This window comes from Hypomesus transpacificus, unplaced genomic scaffold, assembly GCF_021917145.1.
Source record: "Hypomesus transpacificus isolate Combined female unplaced genomic scaffold, fHypTra1 scaffold_27, whole genome shotgun sequence".
NCBI classification, from domain to species: domain Eukaryota; kingdom Metazoa; phylum Chordata; class Actinopteri; order Osmeriformes; family Osmeridae; genus Hypomesus; species Hypomesus transpacificus.
This window is the reverse complement of record NW_025813796.1, coordinates 3,990,942-4,012,683: the sequence shown is the minus strand read 5'-3', so window position 1 is coordinate 4,012,683 and position 21,742 is coordinate 3,990,942. Positions and strand designations below refer to the sequence as shown.

Genomic DNA, 21,742 nt, shown 5'->3' with positions numbered 1-21,742 from the left:
GGGCCATGTTCCGGGCCTCCACTGTTGAAGCGGCTGACCGGAGCTGCGGCCGCAAGGCGGTCGGTGCATGTCGCGGCGGTAACCCTCGGACCCGGTGATTGACTCCGGAGGTGATGGATGCCGTCAAGCTGAATAAGGAGGCCTATCGGACTTTATTGGCTGGTAGCACTCCAGAGGCAGCTGATGTGTACCGGCAGGCCAAGCAGAACGCGGCTTTGGAGGTCGCAGAGGCAAAAACCCGGGCATGGGAGGAGTTCGGCGAGGCCATGGAGAATGACTTCCGAACGGCTTCAAAAAGGTTCTGGACCACCATCCGGCGGCTCAGGAGGGGGAAGCAGTGCTCTGTCAACACTGTATACGGTGGGGATGGTGCGCTGCTGACCTCGACGGGGGACGTCCTGGATCGGTGGAAGGAATACTTCGAAGACCTCCTTAATTCCACCAACACGCTTTCCGACGTGGAGGCAGAGTCTGGGGACATCGGGGGGGGGCCCTTCTATCTCTGGGGCTGAGGTCGCCAAGGTGGTTGAAAAGCTCCGCGGTGGCAGGGCCCCTGACATTCTTATGAATGAGTGATTTTCCCCTAAATAAATGTCAAGCTTATTTACGATTTTTGGGGCATATTGTCAGTTAGCAGATGATACTATTTGAATCGCGATTCCATCTGAGATAGCTAGCTACTGCTGGTAACGTTGTTGTTAAACTACATTTCAAAGGGGGTTCTTTATTAATGAATTAATGCAATATGAGTAGGCTAAATGCCTGAAAATATCACGAGAATGGAAAAACTTATAATGACGTTTAAGTCATAGAGATTAGGTCAATTTTTACACTGGTCTGCCAAATGTATTAGTTTTGATTCAACTATGAGGTTGCTGATCACCATTCCCTCTTGCAGGGGAAATGAGAAGACAACTATTTCATTCTACTCTTCACTCTTAGTATTTTGAGTTGTAAATGAGCAGAAAAAAATATGCTTTTAAATCTATGTAATCTTTAGCATATAAATATTATAAATAATAAGTAGGCTATGCATTTTAATATAAAATATACAGAAATGTAATTTAAATACGGACCCCTGCAACCAACACAAGTAAGCAAGCACACCCTACAATTTCCCCAGAAATTGTACCATCTCTAGTTTCAATTATTTTTCTTTATTTCAGTGGCAAAAGGTATTTGGTCAATTCTGAGTACAAATCCACGGCGAGTAACACTATCGATGAAGACCCAAGGGCTGAGAATGTTGCTAAAATAAATTACAGATTGTGACAGGAAACGGTGACGTTAACTTAGGTATTTATCAGGGAATTAAAGTACATCAAACCGCAGTCTTAAAATCGTCTTCCGGCGTATAACTAAGCGAATAAAATTTTGTTCGAGATCGCTTGGCTGAACCAGGAAATGATATGCCGTGTCTGCCAACGCTATCAGGCTAAGAAAGTGGGGGCGGATCGGTTGAAAGCAGAGTTCGGCATGGAAAACCTGCTAGCGAGCAGGTTAGTTTCAAGGAGTAAGTTACCATGGAAACTTACCAAAAGGTTTTGTTACCTCTCTTTCTGGAACGTGGAACTCGGAGTATGCCTCTTTTCAGGGTTAAACAACTCAAAGTTTTCATTAAACCCGCTACTTGGAATACCCCCCTGGTGTTTTAGACTGCAAGAGGCGCCATGTTGACAAAAGAATTGCAGCAATCATCCTGTCTTCAACTTTTATCCAGTGGAGACTGGCATGCATACTTTGTATGCTGGTTCTGTAAGGACACGGTAGAGCAAAGCGTGCAGCCTTGTTTTGAGTTTGAAAGTATTGGCAGTATCGATACCAACGTTGGTATTAGTATTGATCGATACTCGCGTCAATTTCTCTTCTCTACATTCAGTGCACAACTCCCTTTACATCATAGTGGTTGTGCAAACACTACTCCTCTCACTTCGCTCAAGCTCACTTTGCCCCTTCTCCACCTCCCCTGCTATGCTGTGAGTTGTTGCCCGCGTGCACGTGCAGTAACATGACCCAGCAGCACACTAAACTAACAATATTTGGTGATCATTTCGAGATTCAGAAGTGTAACGCAATTCACAAATAAATGACCCCATTACGCTAGTTGTGTTCGACTTCATGCAGCACCGGCGGTGCCGACGGCGCTGCATGAAGTCGAACCCACCTATTAGGTGCGTTCGACATGGACTGCGGCTGCATGAAACGACCGGCGAGAGTGGCCGCTTGCAGTCGGGGGGGAGTTGAAAACGGCTCTGTGAAGTCGGACATTTCAGCTTCTCGTGGTTTGCTGCGTTGACGTCAGTCACGGCCGATTAAGCGCTGTTTGCTTACTTTACTCTGTTTATAATTAAACGTAGTCTTTCCGTTAGTGAAGAGGCGGAGTAAAACCCTTTCTTCCATAAATGTTTTATTCAATTCAACTGTTTGGTCCGGATTTGAGCATTGGCGAAACTGAAGGTGTCCGAAAATTACAAAACACGCGTCAAAGTTGTCGTGTGTGAGTCTGGCCAATCATGAAATAGCTGTGTCGTCACTTGAACCCGTGCAGTTGCTATTGTGAAAATGCGTTCGGCTACACACCCGTCAGTTCTGGAATCGATCTCACGGTACTTTGATGGCGACGTCACAGTGATGTATCCTCTGCGCCGTCTCAAGTCGGATAAAAAGTCTAACCAGAATTCACTGTTTCAAGTCAGCCGCCTCCAGCCGGCTGCAGAGCCGCATGAAGTCGGGTCATGTTGAACGCACATATTACTATAAACAGGACACTCTCATGACGTGATGATTTTTTAGTCCCATACTGTGACGTTTGAGAACCTAAAGCTAGTGCACACGCAAACACAATAACTGAGTTTTTAGAAATGATCGTTTTCCGTGATAAAACCTCAGTTTTCGTGAAAATGAAAGGCCAAACCGCATGAAAATATATGCGTTTTTCTTCCGTGTAAACGAGGCCTTAGTTTTCCTACCAAAAAATTTGCATGTGATAACGGGCTGGTTGTATGTTAAGGCAAGCTAGCCGTCTGATTATTAAACGTGGCAAACTGAGCCTGGATTTATGAAGATTTTAATTGATTTCATAAAACTTGATTATGATTGTTCGTTTGTCATACATTTCTACAACTTAACCCCTTCAGACCCTGTGTCCATTACAATGGACGTCACATGACAGCTTTTTTTTTTTTTTTTTACTTTTTGTAACATTTTTCACCACATAATACCTCAAGTTCATTTAATTGGAGGTTTAACAACCAATCAGATGGCAGTATAGCTCTGCTTGTTGTTATTTGAAAAAAATCCACCACACTGAAGAGAGACATGGCAGGACTTAACCCCACACGCCGAAGTAAAGGATAATTATAAAGTTTTTTTCTACATTTATAGATATCTTTGCCAACATTTCATATATTTGATATAATATTGAAATATGTAATGTATGAATTAAGTTGTAATATCACATGTTTCTGTGAGTTTTTACACAGGATTTTTTCAAATACTGCTGTCCATTAGCTGTCCATATTGAACTCAATTCTCCAGTACTGATAAATGACCTTATTACTATAAAAACAGTACATCAGAACAAGAGAATGAGTTGATAATAAGTTGAAAATATTCCATGTGCAGAATATACAGCCATTGAAGTCCTTGAACTTATCAACAATGGAAATATATCTGATGTTGACTTGGGAAGCGATGAGGAAGTTGGAGATGCTGGTACATTTTCAAGAGTTGGTGAGTGTAGAAAGTCAGTGAGGAAGAAATGTCATATTGAAAAATAGTCTCAATACCACATTTAAGTTTAAAAATGTATGTATAATAGTAATACAAACAAGGTTTAGGGCCCTTACATACTCAGGAACAGTATGGTGACATACCACACCCTATGTCAATATGCGATGGTTGACATAAGCTCTCCATAAATGCTCATATATTGCTTACTAACATGTTATGTATGGCTTATGAATGTGTTATGAAGTTGTTATGCAAGGGCCCTAAATTAAAGTGTTACCAAAAAGCCTATATAGACAGATACAGACAAATAGTGTTTTGTGAATGATTTCAGGGGAAGACAGGGATGAGGCAGAGGTACCATTGGTAGGGGAAGAAGTTGAGGTTGAGGCAGTGGAAGGTCAGGATGAGGAAGACAGAGAGGATTATGAGCCAGAGGAGGCAGAGAGAAACCTCACCAAGAAAAGTGATATTGAGTGGAGTCACACCCCCTTTACCCCAGTAAACACAACATGGGAAAGTCCTGCTCCTGCTCCTGAACCCCCTGAGCCACTAACACCTTATGACTACTTCAAGAAGTATGTTCCCAGTGAGATGTTCCAGCTGATGACAACCATGACTAACATCTATGCAGAACAAAATGCAGTCAAGGGGTATAAACATGCATCAGTATCTGAGATTGAAGCCCTCGTCGGTCTACATATGGTAATGGGGGTGCTGGGTTTGCCAAGAGTGCGAATGTACTGGTCTTCCAGTTTTAATATCGGCCTTTTCCGGGACACCCTGTCTCGTGACAGATTTTTCCAGCTTCGCTCCAACCTGCATGACAACAATGAGACAACACTGATGTGTTCTACAAGGTCAGACCACTGTATGACTCCATAAGGAAACGCTGTCTAGAGCTGCCATTGGAGGAAGATCCTATTGATGAGCTGATTGTGCCTTTCAGGGGGAAACTTTCTGTGCTTCAGTACATCAAAGGGAAGCCAGAACCATGGGGAGTCAAGGTGTATTTCCTCTGTTGCAAAAGTGGCCTTGGTTATGACTTCCTCATCTATCAAGGTGCCACAACAGAGCTCTCTGAGCAGAGAAAGAAGGTTTTAGGACATAGAGCAGCTGTGATCGCCCACCTGTGGACGAGACCAGAGAATCCAGGATCCGAACCACAAGCTCTTCTTTGACAACTTCTTCACCACCTACAATGTCCTTGAAGTGCTGGCAGAAAAGAAAATCCATGCAGCTGGAACAGCTAGGATTTGTCGCTTTGCAAAGCCCCCACTGCAGACAGAAATGTCAAAGAAAGGGCGGGGGAGCCACGATGAAATGAGGAGTAGGGATGGAAAGGTGGTTCTAGTGAATTCTAGGCCTGCAGTCTCATCCTCTTTTCGAGAAAAAAAAGACAACAGTCAGATTTTTTTTTTTGGTGTAATTTAAAGGAAGTACTTTTGTAAAATTGAAGGGTAGCTACCTTGATTTTATTCGTTTGCCACTCTGCAATTCCGCAAATTCGTTCTCTGCTACAGCAAGGACTTTGCGGGCATTCTGCTTCCAAAAGATGGAACCTGTGGGCAGTAGCGGAGCCAGAGGGGTGTCCAGGGTGGCACTGGACACCCCTGACATCTGATTGGCCACCCCGGGTTCCACCCCAAAATGTGATTCGCTACTGGAAATTTGATGCTGATTGACATTTCATTTGACCTCTTGTTGAAAGAAGCATTTATTTTGCTGCGTTGCAGTGCATTATTCAAATCAAAGAGAGACATTTGTTGTGAGATACAGAAGAATAAGAAGAACAGACAGCAGAATAAAGAATATTTCCACAGCACCACAAGCTCTTTTCGCGATTGAAAAAGGCCTAATATTTGAATTAAGTTTTAAGCTTTGCATTGGGTTTAGGTTTCCTGATTTTTTTTTTTGAATGTTGATTAGCCTACAGTAGCTGTGTACAGTAACTTAATGTTGGAACTTCGACTCCAATAACAAACTGAGACAGTCAGTAGACTTGTGACACTGCAATAAAAAAAAATATATAATCCGTTTTTAGAACAAAAAAGTGGCTTTGTCTCAAGATTTCTACAGACCGTGCAGCTAATTTAATGCTCAAAACTTGAACGGGGGCTTATTACTTGAAAGAGGAATTATTTAGGCTATCTCAGTTACTATCAGGGCTTGGAAATACAGTAACTTAATAAAGTAGGCAAATGCCTAGTAGAACATAACATTTCATAATAATTTCAGTTAATCAAACAGCTGCAAGACCCAGTGTCAGTGAAATGTTATAGGCTAGCTAGCTCTAGCAAAATAACGCTAGCATCGCAACATTACTAATTCAACTTTGGTAGTGTAACCAAGCTCTTTGTAAGTTCGGTTTAGATCTAATTGTATATGATCCAGTGGACATAAGTCGTAACTTGTAATTTACGACTGCTCTTCTTGACATCGCTATTCAAACAACCCCCACTGATTTCACAAATGCGTTCAGTATCAAGCCTACTGAAACTCCCGAGCGACAAAACACCCTTGTCCGTTGTCACATAGAAAGGTCTGTTACAGTAGGCTATCCTCAGGATTTGCAAGTTAGCTAAACTTATACTAGCCTATATCTTACAGTTTTTTACAATCACTACTACAGTTTTTTCAATACCGTTAACAAGTTTTCAAACTCTTAACACAGTTAGCACAACATCCGTTTGTGTTGGCTATACAATTAACACATTTCTTGTTGCTTTGACACAAAATGCATAAAGTAAACACACATTTTAAATGCTTGAACTTCTTTTACACACAAGCTCAACCAATCGATTTTTACGGACCATTTTACCAATGCTTTAACACTGTATGTCAGAACAGATAACACTATGTTCAAAACCTAATTTATTGGCTAAAGTCCCTGGTACTGACCTTCCGAGCAGTGAACGGGACTGCACCCGACTACATCAAGTCTCTCCTGCACCCTTACACCGCCACCCACGGTCTTCTTCAGACAACCGCCGTGTGGTCCCACCCCTCAAGACTGCCCGGTCCCAACACAAGCTCTTCTCCTGCCTGGCCCCCCAGTGGTGGAATCAACTCCCCACCTCCATCAGAGACACAGACTGTCTCTCCACCTTCAAGAGAAGGCTCAAGACGCACTTGTTCAGGGAGTACAACGGTAATTAGGAATGGTTTGCTGAACCCTATGCTAGTTTCCTCAAGGATCACTCTTGCTTAGAGACTTGTTGCTCTTGTTGGTTAGTGGTAGCTGATTTAAACTGTTGTATTCTATTTGAGTTAATCTTATATTTTTATTTTATTTTACTATTGCTTGTTTATCTACAGGTACACTTGCACTTACAGATTCATGTTGTTTAAATTGTAACTTGCTTAATTACATGCTCTTATGGTTTTTCCCTTTGGCACTTATTTTTTGGTTGTTCACAATGTGTGCTTGTTTGGCTACCCGCAAAGCTTTGGGGCTATCTTGTTGTTATTATCAGTGACCTATGCACTTCGTAAAGCTCTCTCTTGGAAGTCGCTTTGGATAAAAGCGTCTGCTAAATGAATTAATGTAAATGTAAAGTCAAAGTGAACAGCTGTTCATATTGTGAATTGAAACACATATATCCCCTGTATTTTATTCCATTGCTACGGAGAAAAAGCTGGTTGAAGTTATGCAAATACTATAAATCACAGTTGATTCCCAACTAGGAAACACTATGGTGTTGAGGTTCTTTCAATCACATGACTATATGGTATATATACTGCAAAGTGGAGCTCTTTGTGCTGATCTTGTGTGGAAAAAAACAATACAGACCAACACGAAGAAAGTAAGAATACAGTAATACCTGCGCAAAGGAGAGTAGAGACAAGTACCAGGACAAGGGAGAGGAGTGGGACAAGGGCAAGGGAGAGGAGTTGGAATGTGTGGTGGCGCTCAGAAAAGAGCCAGAGCTAGGGTAATACTGTAAATGGCAGCTGTGTTGCATATTTCTTGCAGTAATGTCCTGTTGCAAATGAAGCCTTTACTGCAGCAATTATGTTTCTGTCTTCTTTTTTTCAATACAGTAACCGTACATTCTATAAAGCTACTCTGACATCGGTCATTCATTTTTTGTTCTGAATTTCTGCAGCAAAAGAAACAAAATGCATGCATTTACTAAACCCAACAAAACAAAAATGTAGAGGCTTCAAAAGAAACTGCATTGCAAACACAATCTATAATCTCTATAATGTGATACCAGACACATTTAAAAGAATGCAGTTTCTGTAATTCCATCTGATGTTAGTGTTTTTTATGACATTGTGCTATGATTGACTAAATGTTCCTGTGAAAAGAAAACATGTGTTAGTGTTTGGTAGACATGGTGTCATGTTTAGTGTATTTTTGTGTTATGACAATTAGTGTTTGAGTTTAGTTTACAATGTGTGATTTTGAGCATGAAATTAACTGTTTTTCCAATTGTGTGTGGTAGGTGTGTTGGTGCGTTAAGAGTTTAGAAAAACTTGTTTAAGGTGTTGAAAAACTGTCGTAGCGATTGTAAAAAACTGTAAATAATTTTGTAGACATAACAAAGGATTATGTCACTACATGAGTGACTTGGCTTTATTTCTGGACATACTGTCCACAACCAGGGCTGGACTGGGACAAAAAATCGGCCCTGGCGTTTTTGGCCCAGGCGGTCCACAGATTTAATTTGGTCTTGTTTAGGCCAATTCCAAAACTTTTCTTTGTTATTAGTTAACATAATCTATATGAACATACATATTATACTGTAAATTTGTAATGTGGTTGGGCACCAAGTTATTTATATTTTTCAAGTCCATTTCTGCTTGATATGTGCTACCTGTCAAGTCAAATTGCAGTGTTTTTGGGGGTTTGTAAATTCACTTTGTTTTGTAAATAAACTATGTACTGTTATTTCTGTAACACAGAAATGCTATTATAAGTCCCTGGTGCTTGAGCTTCCAGCACTTATAGACCCAAATGATACTGTATATATTAATTAAAACAGTGACCCAAGACTCTGGACCCCCTGAAGTAGCCTTGGCCACCACATGTATAAAACTCTAGTTCCGCCACTGGTGAGGGGAGTTTCTATAGCCTAATAGTGCATTGTGCCAACAAGCTTGGAAGAAGGGATATGAATAGGGGCCTATGCCCCAGTACAGTTTTATGTCTAACAACGCCACAGACTTAACAGTTAATGCTAGACAACTAGCAACTTTCACTCTGATAGAACTAGAACAAATAGTTTAAGAAACATGTATATAGTTATAGTTAATATTTTCTTAAAATACTGGGACATTATAGACTATGTAAGCACGCCACGGATTAAAAGGTTTGGTAGTCAAAGCTAGGTAGAGCCATATAAAAAGAGAGTTGGGACACTTCCATAGACTTCTATTGTAGTCTAATCGAAGAAGGCAGAAGTAAAGCGTGTCATTTGCGACCAATAGTCCCAAACATCGTATTTTGCAACGTACAACCCCATTCATGTTCAGTGTTACAAATCAAGTTAGCAGATTTTGAAAATAGTTTTAAAATAATGCAGTAATTTGATCAATTTACCAGCCAACTTGCTTCGCAACACTGAACATGAATGGCGTAATAGTTTGAGAAAGACCCAGAGAAACACACATTTCCGACGAGGCAAAATCCCACACAATTTTGGAATCCCTGCCGGATAGCCAGCTTTACTTCAAGTTTATGTAAGGGATAATGTATTGTTCGGAGGTCATATCCAAAAATAAATCCCGACGGGGCGAACCACACCGCGGTTTTATGCTCCCTGTAAGGCAACACTACTTGTTGTAGTTGAATTGTATATTCCCATTGATGGTGCAGTTTGAGAGAACCAGTGGTACATCTCGGGGGAGGTTGAAGTTGAACTCTTTATTCCATTCCTGATCAGGGTTGTCCGCAGAAACATGTTTCTGAGTTTTGTCTGACATACCTGAAAATCAGAATAGGCCATGGTACAATGTAAAAAGCTATGATAATGGATAATTAGTTTGTTTCGAAATAGCTTATTCAGGTAAGGAGCTCATCTGATGAAGAGAGGATTTGGCTCCATTTCTTCCTTGCTGCTGTGGTTGGAGTCCAGTAGCTTTTTAAGCTACCCTCACATTTATGCCCAGTTGCTGTCATGATCTCTTGCGATTCGAGACCTGCCATTGACAGTAGCTGGACTGCGGTGCTCCTCAGGCTGTGGTTTGTATAACGCTTCGACAGAGCGGCTGCTTGTGTAGCGGGTTGAATATTTAGTGTTTAATAAATGAAAACCTTGGCACCCCTTTATTTTTTTTAAACTTACGTTTACAAATTGTCAACTGCAATTGTCAGCCTCCACCAGTGCATTAGATGGCGCTAGAGTGTAGAGTGAAGTGTAAAGCTAGAAGCTTTGGTGACCAGCAAATATGCGCCAGAATAAAATGGAAACCAAAGTAGGCACAGTTTGCTAACTGTCTTAACACAATCTTTTCTATTCTCTTTTCTTCTACCACAGGTTGGTCAACCAGCTAAATACTCATTGAATGTTATAGTGAAATGATAGTGTGGGGTGTTAGCGATGTGTGTGTGTAATGAATAGATTTAACGGAGGAGTATTTTGTTGTTTAGTTAGGATCAGTGATTTACTGCAAACTTCGAAGCAATGTGCCGGCCGTTTCAACGCGAGTGTTCAGAAATTCACAAATGTTAGTTAATTAATAGTAGGATTCACAGTACATATAGAGGAAGTATGATCAATGTAAAAATGTGATGATTGTAAAAGTTGTAAAATGTAATCTGTATATGGAAGTTGAAAGGAAAGTGCGGGTGGTAGTTTTGGCGGGTTAGCCTAGCAGTGGGCGTCCTTGCTAGATTTCGACTTCACGAGAGGCAACGGCTACTGTACTTGCTACTTGTGTGTTTGATGGCTTTTACAATAGCTTATTAGTTATAACGCTGAGTTTTTCTGAATAATAATAATTGTAATTTGAAATATGTGTGTATATGCATAAGTGTGCCTAGTTGTTACATTGTTGTACAATTGAATAATAGGACTATGCATAAAGAATCATTTAAATGTATGTAATGGTATTTGTGACCAGCAAATTTGCCAGAATAAAATGGAAACCAAAGTAGGCAGTTTGCTAACTGTCTTCACACAATCTTTTCTATTCTCTCTTCTTCTACCACAGTTTTAGAATATGGGAGGATGATGTTGGCTGGTATCTTTCCCTGATCTGCGAAGGTCTTTGATTACTGACTTGAATACACCGTTGCTTGATTGAAATTCCAGACTCCGTAGAATGTCCAGCTTGGAGAAACGGTTGATGCCAGCTCGGAGGCTATTGTAACTGGTAACGGAATAACTTTCACCAGAGAATTTCTGCATCATTGGATAAAACAACCATAAAGTCTGGTTTAAAGTGTCTGCATTATAGTTTTCAATATCCGCAGACATTCCCTTCTCCACTAACCAGTCCTTGAAAACACCAGTAGCCCATGCAGTGGTCCGTTTTGTGTTCATTTCATGTCTATTCTCCTCTATTTTGTTAATATCCTCCTCATCCAAGTCTTTGTGTCTTTTCCTGTTTTCATCTGTGCTGGATATTGTTTCTTTTCTGGAAACTGGGCCTGCCACCAGCTCTCAAATGTCTCCTACTCAATAAATATTCAACTTGACGGTATAATCTTCCATGTTATTGCTCGTTTCTTTAGCTGCAGATGTTACAGTCAATTGCTAGAGTTATCAATGACAGTTACAGTTAAATAATTTGTATCACAACATTTCGTTACATTAAATGACCGGACTACTTGCGGAAGATGTGAATTAGAAGCACAAAACCCGCTGCCAATGACAGTGGTCAATATCTTTTCGCAGGGGTGAATATTAACTACTTACAAACCGAGAGTGAGGTCATGCCGGGAAATATCAAATTGAGGTTTGAACGTATCAACCGAGCGATAGCGAGGTTAATACGGCAAAGCCTCAGTTTGATATTTCCAGGCATGACCAAATGGTCAAGGTTAGTAAGTTGTTTATTGTATGGCATTTTTGGCTCTTTTCATTTTGTAAATGAAAATAAATGGTAGGCTAATAGTAGCTAGCTCTCAAGTCTTCTCACAGTGTGTTTCAGGTGTTGCCTAGCAACCAATTACTTTTGATAGAAAGCGGACAACACGGTTCTGCTAAAATTGCTTTAATTCAAACACAAATTTCGACTATTTTAGAAAGTTAACAATTTCTTTGTCGCTGTTTATGTCTTCAGTATCGTTTAGATAGTAAAACTCAGCTGACTCCTCGATATCGCTCATTTTGAAGATAACGTGCAAGTTAGCTAAACTTACACTAGCCTATATACAGTTTTTTACAATCACTATGACAGTTTTTTCAATACCGTTAACAAGTTTCCAAAACTCTTAACACAGTTAGCACAACATCCGTTTGTGTTGGCTATACAATTAACACATTTCTTGTTGCTTTGACGCAAAATGCATAGAGTAAACACACATTTTAAATGCTTGAACTTCTTTTACACACAAGCTCAACCAAGACCAAAACAATCGATTTTTACGGACCATTTTACCAATGCTTTAACACTGTATGTCAGAACAGATAACACTATGTTCAAAACCTACTTTTTTGGCTAAAGTCAAAGTGAACAGCTGTTCATATTGTGAATTGAAACACAAATATATCCCCTGTATTTTATTCCATTGCTACTGAGAAAAAGCTGGTTGAAGTTACGAGAGGAAGACAAGTACCAGGACAAGGGAGAGGAGTGGGACAAGGGCAAGGAGTTAGAATGTGTGGTGGCGCTTAGAAAAGAGCCAGAGCTAGGGTAATACTGTAAATGGCAGCTGTATTGCATATTTCTTGCAGTAATGTCCTGTTGCAAATGAAGCCTTTACTGCAGCAATTATGTTTCTGTCTTCTTTTTTTCAATACAGTAACCGTACATTCTATAAAGCTACTCTGACATCGGTCATTCATTTTTTGTTCTGAATTTCTGCAGCAAAAGAAACAAAATGCATGCATTTACTTAACCCAACAAAACAAAAATGTAGAGGCTTCAAAAGAAACTGCATTGCAAACAATCTATAATCTATATGTAACACTCGTAATTCTTTCTCTTTAAAATATACATATTTTAAATAACCAAAGGACGGCTGATATTTCTAGGGACGCTCTAGGACTAATGATACTGGGCACAAAGATACAGTTTAAACATTTTTTAACATTTATCAGTATCAGTAGGCCTATGTAGTGTTTTAGTAAGGCTCAAGCCTCAAGAGTTATTGTCCATGAAGAAAAATAAAAGAAGATGAAGAAAGTTATCTGCAGACCTATACTACCCGGGTAGTGTACTTAACGTTGGAGATCTCACGTAAAACAAAAAACATGAGTGCACAGTCCTATTTTTTTTTCTCTCCCAGTCCACGTGCAACAGGTGCAGCATCCACCGGATGACGACAGGGCTTCAGTATGTATGGAAGGCCTAGTGGGCAAGTAATAAGACGCCCCCGTATGTTAGCACGCGTAATTAACGCCGACTTGGAATGCAAAGTCGGCGTCTTTTGCGCCTTGTTTGACACGGCCCCGTCTCAACCACGCGTAAAAAACGCCGACTTCCATACAAAGTCGGCGTCTTTTTCGCCTCGAATTGAAGCGTGTCACTTGACACGTTGCATTTACACACGTAAATTACGTCTCAAACTTTGAGACGTGTCGAGCAAACCACACGAAATTAACGCCTGGTTTGGCACAATCAGCGTCTGGTTTTCCAAAATTAAAGTCTGATTGCTTGAATCTCCGATGGGAAATTATGACAACAATTGTAACAACTAATACGTAAGTCAAGTAGGTCAAAGGATGCTCATGCGAGCTACTATCAAATGCAATGTTGGTTAGCTAGTTAGCTATTAGTATGAAGTTGGTGGTCACAATTGCAATCCTAAAAAGGGGTGCAGACTAAAGACAAATAAATGCAGTAATATCAGGCTGGCTGGTTGTCTGGCTTGAAGCTTTGTGAACTTTCCTTGCACTGCGATTGCGTTGCCTCAGTATTTTGCGCGATTTGGTTTCACTGCCAACATTCCTTAATGTAAGAGGCAATGCGCAAACTCAGTTGGTGGCAAAATACAACTGTTGTTACTATTCATGTCAAGTGTATTTTATTGTCATTTTCAATTACTTATGGTAGTACAAACGAAACAGAGTTTCCCCAGGACCATGATGCCATATTAAAAAACATAACAAGTAAGGTGCCAGGGTCAGCGTATATGTAGCCTACAGTGACAGGACAGTATGTACAGTGACAGGACAGTATATACAGTGACAAGACACTATGTACAGTGACAGGACAGTATGTACAGTGACAGGACAGTATGTACAGTGACAAGACACTATGTACAGTGACAGGACAGTGTGTACAGTGACAGGACAGTATGCAGTGACAGGACAGTATGTACAGTGACAGGACAATATGCAGTGACAGGACAGTATGTTCAGTGACAGGACAGTATGCAGTGACAGGACAGTATGACAGTGACAGGACAGTGTGTACAGTGATTGGAGGTAGCAGTTATGAAGTGACAGGTTCTCGTGCCAATATATTGTGATGCCAATTTGTTGAGCGGTCATCTTCCTTGTATAGACCTATAAAAGTGAAATACACAGCCAATAAATAAAGGTTCATCGGCTGTCCTCACATTCACACACTGTTGTCCTTATACTTAACATATCATCTATGATGTCCTAAAGGCCCAACTCCTTCTCAGGTCACCTTCTGGCAGCAACCTTACAGGTGGGTTTCACTGTGCAACCAGGCCTACCCAAGCTGCTGCTGCTGGGCCAAGGGCTGATTGGAATGGCACACTGGGACTTGCAGATGACGTGAAATACATTTTTATTTCTGCTGTGTAAGATGTAGGCCTACTGCTTTTAATTTGAGTTGAACGCTGTTGGTCAGCAAACACAAGCCATGGCTCTACTTCAGAAAGGATACTGTTCACAGCTGTATGAATCAATAGGACATTACCATTACCTGAATGACTTGTAGTGGTCAGGAGGTTATGCCTGTTCTGATGATAGCATAAACCATGTTAGATTGTTGGCTCTATGTGCATTGTTTGGGTCTCCTTTCTCTGTCTTCTGTTTCTGTGTCTTTGGTTCTGTTGCAGGATGGCAGGCAGGTAGAGGAGCTGTGATTGCTGCTAGAGCACACCTGTGATCTGTGCCTCGGTCCTTAATAAGTTGTGCCCTAACAAGCTGGGTCTCTCCATTACTATCAGGAATGTCATTACTGTTTGCTTTTTAGTTTGTAATGATTCTCTACACTCAACACTTGCACTGATCCCACACCCATTCCCTACACTACTAATTTACCAACAGTTTCTTTGTAAGCACTTTTTATTAAATAAATTCATGTTTATTCTTATTACCGTGGCTTGTCACTTCCTGAAGTTCTTATCTAATCTTCCTATGAATCCAGTTATGACAGCATTAAACAAGCACTGGTTGGCTACACACCTCATGCCAGGCTTATACAGATGTGTGTATTGGCACTTTGTAAGGTTTAGTGTAGGCTACTACCTCGTGTGAATGAATACATTCAACGTTTGTGTAGTGACCTGTATCCATTTACGACATGTCTAGCACCTCTACTCTAAGGAAAATACTATATTTTGACTATCTTTCTGTCCCCTGGTCCTCCCCCAGCACCAAGGGTGTTCCCAGAGGCCAACACCTGTGACATAACCCTGAGACTGCCCATACACACAACCCAGTTCAAACAGTACATGAAGTCTGGGATAATACAGGCACCCACCTTTGGGCAGGCATAATGTCACGGCCACAGCCGTGCCCCCGTTTTTGGTTTTGCCCTGCCCTACCGCGTCCTTGTGTCTGCCATTGTCTTCACCTGCGTCTCGTTGAGTGGTTTCAGTTCTTGTTTGTATTATCGTGTCCACCTGTGTCTTGTTTGGTTCTGTGTATTTTAGGTTCCTGTTTTGTGTCTAGTCTTTGTCTTGTCCTTACCCTTGTTAACGTAATACCCTGTCCAGTGCCGGTCTTTCCTATAGGCGACATAGGCAGCCGCCTAGGGCGGCATAAGAGTGGTTGCTGGTGAAAAATCAGTCTAGGGCGCCAAATGTGCTAGGACCGCTACTGACCCTGGCTGTTTCCCGTTTAAAAGAATAAACCCTTTGTTTGAGGCAAAGTCTGGCTACTCTCCTGCGTTTGGATCCTACCACCACACACCGTAAAACATAAGGCATAATTGAATTAATTAAAGACATAAAATTAAATTGTATAACCTTACTTTTAGAGTGTTTGATTTTAAAAGGGTTTCTTAGTAGCATTGGCTTCTGAGTGTAGGTGGCAACCTACAGATATTACCGTTGGACTTACAAAAATGTCTTATAATTCTTTAAACTTCTCTTTAATCAATGCATCTGCAGTCGTAATCCTGAATGGAAGTTTAGTTAAAATCTAGTATTTTTCACCCCTTTACCAAGACACTGTAGCCTAATGATGGTACATTGTGTTAGTTTGGAGTATGTTTTAAGGCTGAATGTAGGGGAAAGTGTATTACATGAGAAGGAAATGTAACAAAAGGTTAGGGTATGATTTCCCAGATAATGAAAATGGTGTTACCCTTATAGATGGTGTCACTAAAGGGTCAATGACCTGAGCGTCAGGTCACCTCATAAAAGTAGAGGACGCATTGCGTTATTTGTTATGGAAAATTATCCCTAGTAAGCAGGCACTGTGAAGATAAAGTTATCACAATTATTTTATTGGTAGCCTAACACTGCAAGAGCAAGAAGTGCGAGAGCAGGTTTCTTCTCTTTTGTGTTTTTCTGCAGACATTGAGAACTTGGGTTGGACATCTTTGAACAGTGCTAGTTCATGACTGTACCATATCAAGCTTGATTGTCTATTCGCCTACCATTTAGTTAGCTGACGATTAGCAGTGTACGATATTTTGTGTTAACCGGGTTCATTGGAAGATTAGATTGATACTTTATTGCTCCAGAAGTAAATGAAGTGGAAAGCCACATGAATATGGATAACAGTGTATTTCTTCAATAGAAAGTGCTTACAAAAAACGGTTTTATGTGACGGTCATGTAAATTAGTAGTGTAGGGAGTGGATGTGGGATCAGTGCAAGTGTAGAGAATCATTACAAACTAAAAGGCAAACAGTGATGATGTTCCTGCTAGTAATGGAGAGACCCAGCTTGTTAGGGCACAGCTTATTAAGGACCAAGGCACAGGTCACAGGTGTGCCCCTGCAGCAATCACAGCTCCTCTACCTGCCTGCCATCCTGCAACAGAACCAAAGACACAGAAACAGAAAACAGGGAGAGGAGACCCAAACAATACACAGAGCCAACAATCTAACATGGTTTATTTCCTACATCAGAACAGGCATAACCTCCTGACCACTACAAGTCATTCAGGTAATGGTAATGTCCTATTGATTCATACAGCTGTGAACAGTATCCTTTCTGAAGTAGAGCCATGGCTTGTGTTTGCTGACCATGGCAGTGTTTAACAGCGTTCAACTCAAATTAAAAGCAGTAGGCCTACATCTTACACAGCAGAAATAAAAATGTTATTTCACGTCATCTGCAAGTCCCAGTGTGCCATTCCAATCAGCCCTTGGCCCAGCAGCAGCAGCTTGGGTAGGCCTGGTTGCACAGTGAAACCCACCTGTAAGGTTGCTGCCAGAAGGTGACCTGAGAAGGAGTTGGGCCTTTAGGACATCATAGATGATTTGTATAGTATAAGGACAACATTGTGTGAATGTGAGGACAGCCAATGAACCTTTATTTATTGTATTTCACTTTTGTAGGTCTATACAAGGAAGATGACCGCTCAACAAATTGGCATCACAATATATTGGCACGAGAACCTGTCACTTCATAACTGCTACCTCCAATCACTGTACACACTGTCCTGTCACTGTCATACTGTCCTGTCACTGCATACTGTCCTGTCACTGTACATACTGTCTTGTCACTAAACATACTGTCCTGTTACTGTACATACTGTCCTGTCACTGAACATACTGTCCTGTCACTGTACATACTGTCCTGTCACTGCATACTGTCCTGTCACTATACATACTGTCCTGTCACTGTACATAGTGTCTTGTCACTGTACATACTGTCCTGTCACTGTACATACTGTCCTGTCACTGTACATACTGTCCTGTCACTGTACATAGTGTCTTGTCACTGTATATACTGTCCTGTCACTGTACATACTGTCCTGTCACTGTACATACTGTCCTGTCACTGTAGGCTACATATACGCTGGCACCTTACTGTCATGTTTTTTAACATGGCATCATGGTCCTGGGGAAACTCTGTTTCGTTTGTACGACCATATGTAATTGAAAATGACAATAAAATACACTTGACATGAATAGTAACAACAGTTGTATTTTGCCACCAACTGAGTTTGCGCATTGCCTCTTACATTAAGGAATGTTGGCAGTGAAACCAAATCGCGCACAATACTGAGGCAACGCAATCGCAGTGCAAGGAAAGTTCACAAAGCTTCAAGCCAGACAACCAGCCAGTTTGATATTACTGCATTTATTTGTCTCTAGTCTGCACCCCTTTTTAGGATTGCAATTGTGACCACCAACTTCATACTAATAGCTAACTAGCTAACCAACATTGCATTTGTTAGTAGCTCGCATGAGCATCCTTTGACCTACTTGGCTTACGTATTAGTTGTTACAATTGTTGTCATAATTTCCCATCGGAGATTCAAGCAAGCAGACTTTAATTTTGGAAAACCAGACGCTGATTGTGCCAAACCAGGCGTTAATTTCGTGTGGTTTGCTAGACACGTCTCAAAGTTTGAGACGTAATTTACGTGTGTAAATGCAACGTGTCACGTGACACGCTTCAATTCGAGGCGAAAAAGACGCCGACTTTGTATGGAAGTCGGCGTTTTTTACGCGTGGTTGAGACGAGGCCGTGTCAAACAAGACGCAAAAGACGCCGACTTTGCATGCCAAGTCGGCGTTAATTACGCGTGCTAACACACGGGGGCGTCTTAATACTTGCCCACTAGGCCTTCCATAAGTATGATCCAATCCACACAATCAATTACACTGAAGAAAAAAACCAATCTGCACATAGCAAACAGTCACAGAGTTCAATATTAGTTATCAACTCAATTTATACAAATATCACAAAAATCATTTCCCCTAATTGTATCCCTTCCCATGGTAACGCTGCATCATCGCTATGCTACAGCGGGAGACAACAAAAAGGCCCGACTACAAAATGCGGCTCCACAAAACCACGCTATTCTCAATGCAAAACATACCCCAAAGTAAAAGAAAATAAAGAAATCTTTGTGTATATTTCTTTACAAAAGGTAGTGGCTCATTCTAGTAGCACAATATCACCACATGTTATCTGGCACGTTACACATACATTCCGACCATTTCGATAAAATACAAAACTATAATTCCACATATCAGCATATATCTCCGATTGGTTTTAAACTAATTATCTCAATTACATTTGGTTTCCACTCAAAACAATATTTCTGTTCAACTTATATTATGTTCGTTTCGACCATGCTAGGGCTAAGCTACAACAAATCACCACGATGTCAAATGTTAAAGAAAACTTACCGAAGACATCGGATGAAAGAACAAAACAAAATGTAGCTTCCACTTCTTATATCATTAATTCTGTTTCCAAATTAAAGTAACTTTAATATTTCAACAATTTTATAACTTAATTCTATGATTTTGCTTCTGCGTGTTCGTTTTCGTGTCGACAACTCTGCCCTTTTCGTATGCTCTACTTCTGTGCTCTAGAACTTTTTTTTCCTGCACCCACTGTTACAGCGTCCACTAGTGGATATAAAGGGGTATTGCACTAGCGTTTCAAATTAACCAAAAACAATGCCGCTCCAAATCAAATATATTCAATTACCTTTCCTATGTAATTTTTACATATGTTACATATATAATGTGAGACCTGACACATATAAAAGAATGCAGTTTCTGTAATTCCATCTGATGTTAGTGTTTTTTATGACATTGTGCTATGATTGACTAAATGTTCCTGTGAAAAGAAAACATGTGTTAGTGTTTGGTAGACATGGTGTCATGTTTAGTGTATTTTTGTGTTATGACAATTAGTGTTTGAGTTTAGTTTACAATGTGTGATTTTGAGCATGAAATTAACTGTTTTTCCAATTGTGCGTGGTAGGTGTGTTGGTGCGTTAAGAGTTTAGAAAACTTGTTTAAGGTATTGAAAAAACTGTCATGGCGATTGTAAAAAACTGTAAATAATTTTGTAGACATAACAATGGATTCTGCCACTAAACGAGTGACTTGGCTTTATTTCTGGACATTCTTTCCACAGGGCTCTCAAGTTTTGAAGACAGGCAAGAGTGACATTCTCCCCCTCCCCCGTCAGGGGGTCAAAATTAATTAATTAATTGCTTTTTACCTGACATCTTTAAAAGGCAGCAATGATTAATGCATCCATGGCAAGGATATAATAATAAAATATGACATTATTTTAAAAGTCAAAGGAATCGGGCCTATTCACATCCCGCACTGGGCTCGATCCTGCAACCTCTGACACCTAAGCGCTGCCACTACCAATTACGCCAACGAAAAGCTAGATAACCGATGATGCGGGTGGCCTGTTACTTACCTGACGAGTGAGTTTCACCGATACACACCGGCTACATCTATGAACTACTTGTTCTGAGCAGGTGTTGTCAGTGAACAGGCTGTAAAAATGTTGGTTAAGAGACTCGTGTGAAAAACTGATGCTAATTATCTGGGAAACAATTTTTAACAGCAGTCAAGTTGTCATTGTTTGTGTCAAACAAGTTGTGAATTTGTTGTAACATTAAAACAGGAGATCATGACTGTGCTCAAAGTGATGCTCGAGCTCCAGCGGTTTGCTTTGTAGGTGAACAAAACCTTCGGAAGACGTAGCAGAATCCCGAAAAATGACAGGATATGTTTTTTTCCATTGGTTGTTGCATTAAATCTTACCCAGATACAATGGTGCTATTTTCCAATTGGCTATTGTATGGACCCTTTCTTTTTTTTTTATTGGCTGATAAGTGGCAGGCTCGACTAAGAACTCCAGGGGAGACGCGCTTGGCTGCCGGTTCCATAGTGAGAGTGGGCGGCCAGAGGAATTTTGGTTGGGTGCTGCGGTATATTGAACATATTATTTAAAAAAAAATAAGAAATACAATGTGTGGCGGGAGGGCGTGACTAAAAACCTAAATGAGTGACTGTCTTCCTTCAAACCATAGGGTAATAATTTTGGTTGTTTGGCCAATGTTGTTTGACCCGCCACAATCTTGAAATAGATTTCCTGAAACACCAGTTACAGGACAGAACATGGTGAATCATGTAAATTGTAGGAACAATATCCAATACAAATACTCATTAGATTTTTATTTGTAGAAGAAAACCAAATACCAAATACAATTTCAATTATTTGTCTTTATTTCAGTGCCAAAAAGCATTTGGTCAGCAATGAGTCCCAGGGGCGGAGCCAAAGGGGGGGCTCCCCCTGGAATCTGAATTGGTTATCAGGTGCCCCCCCTATTTTCATTGGCTCTGAATGATGTCAAACTCAATAAGAAATCATTTAAGATTCTATAGCGATCTGCCTGGACAGAACATGAAAGAAGCCATATATTCTGGCTTTTCCTAAAGGTTACAATCTGTGGACAGCATAAACACATGAATTGTAATAATACAATATTATTTAAATTGCACATTCCCCAGATAGCAGTTTTTATTGCTGAATTGGCCTTTTGCGGCAACAACATTCTGCAGCATTACTGTAGATTTTTCTTAGGACCCACGCTCATTCTCAAGACAACCAGTTTGAATGTTAGCACTACACTGGTGGCAATGGGCTCTGTTTACAGGTTAAATATTTCGAAAGAATAGAGACGTAATATGAGTTGACAAGCTTATTAACATTTTGCCTCAGGCAGCCTCTATTTGAAATTCTGCAGATTTTC

At 40.6% G+C, this 21,742-nt stretch overlaps 1 protein-coding gene across 2 annotated transcripts in view; it reads right to left on the bottom strand.

Moving 5' to 3' along the window:
- Positions 1–19,524, bottom strand: part of LOC124463087 (GTP-binding protein Di-Ras2) — a 101,928-nt gene extending 82,404 nt beyond the window's left edge. For both annotated transcript variants that reach the window (XR_006955528.1, XM_047014802.1), the window contains exon 1: positions 19,362–19,524. The gene's annotated coding sequence lies outside the window, so the exon portion shown is untranslated. The remainder of the gene's footprint in view (positions 1–19,361) is intronic.
- Positions 19,525–21,742: the final 2,218 nt, after the last annotated feature.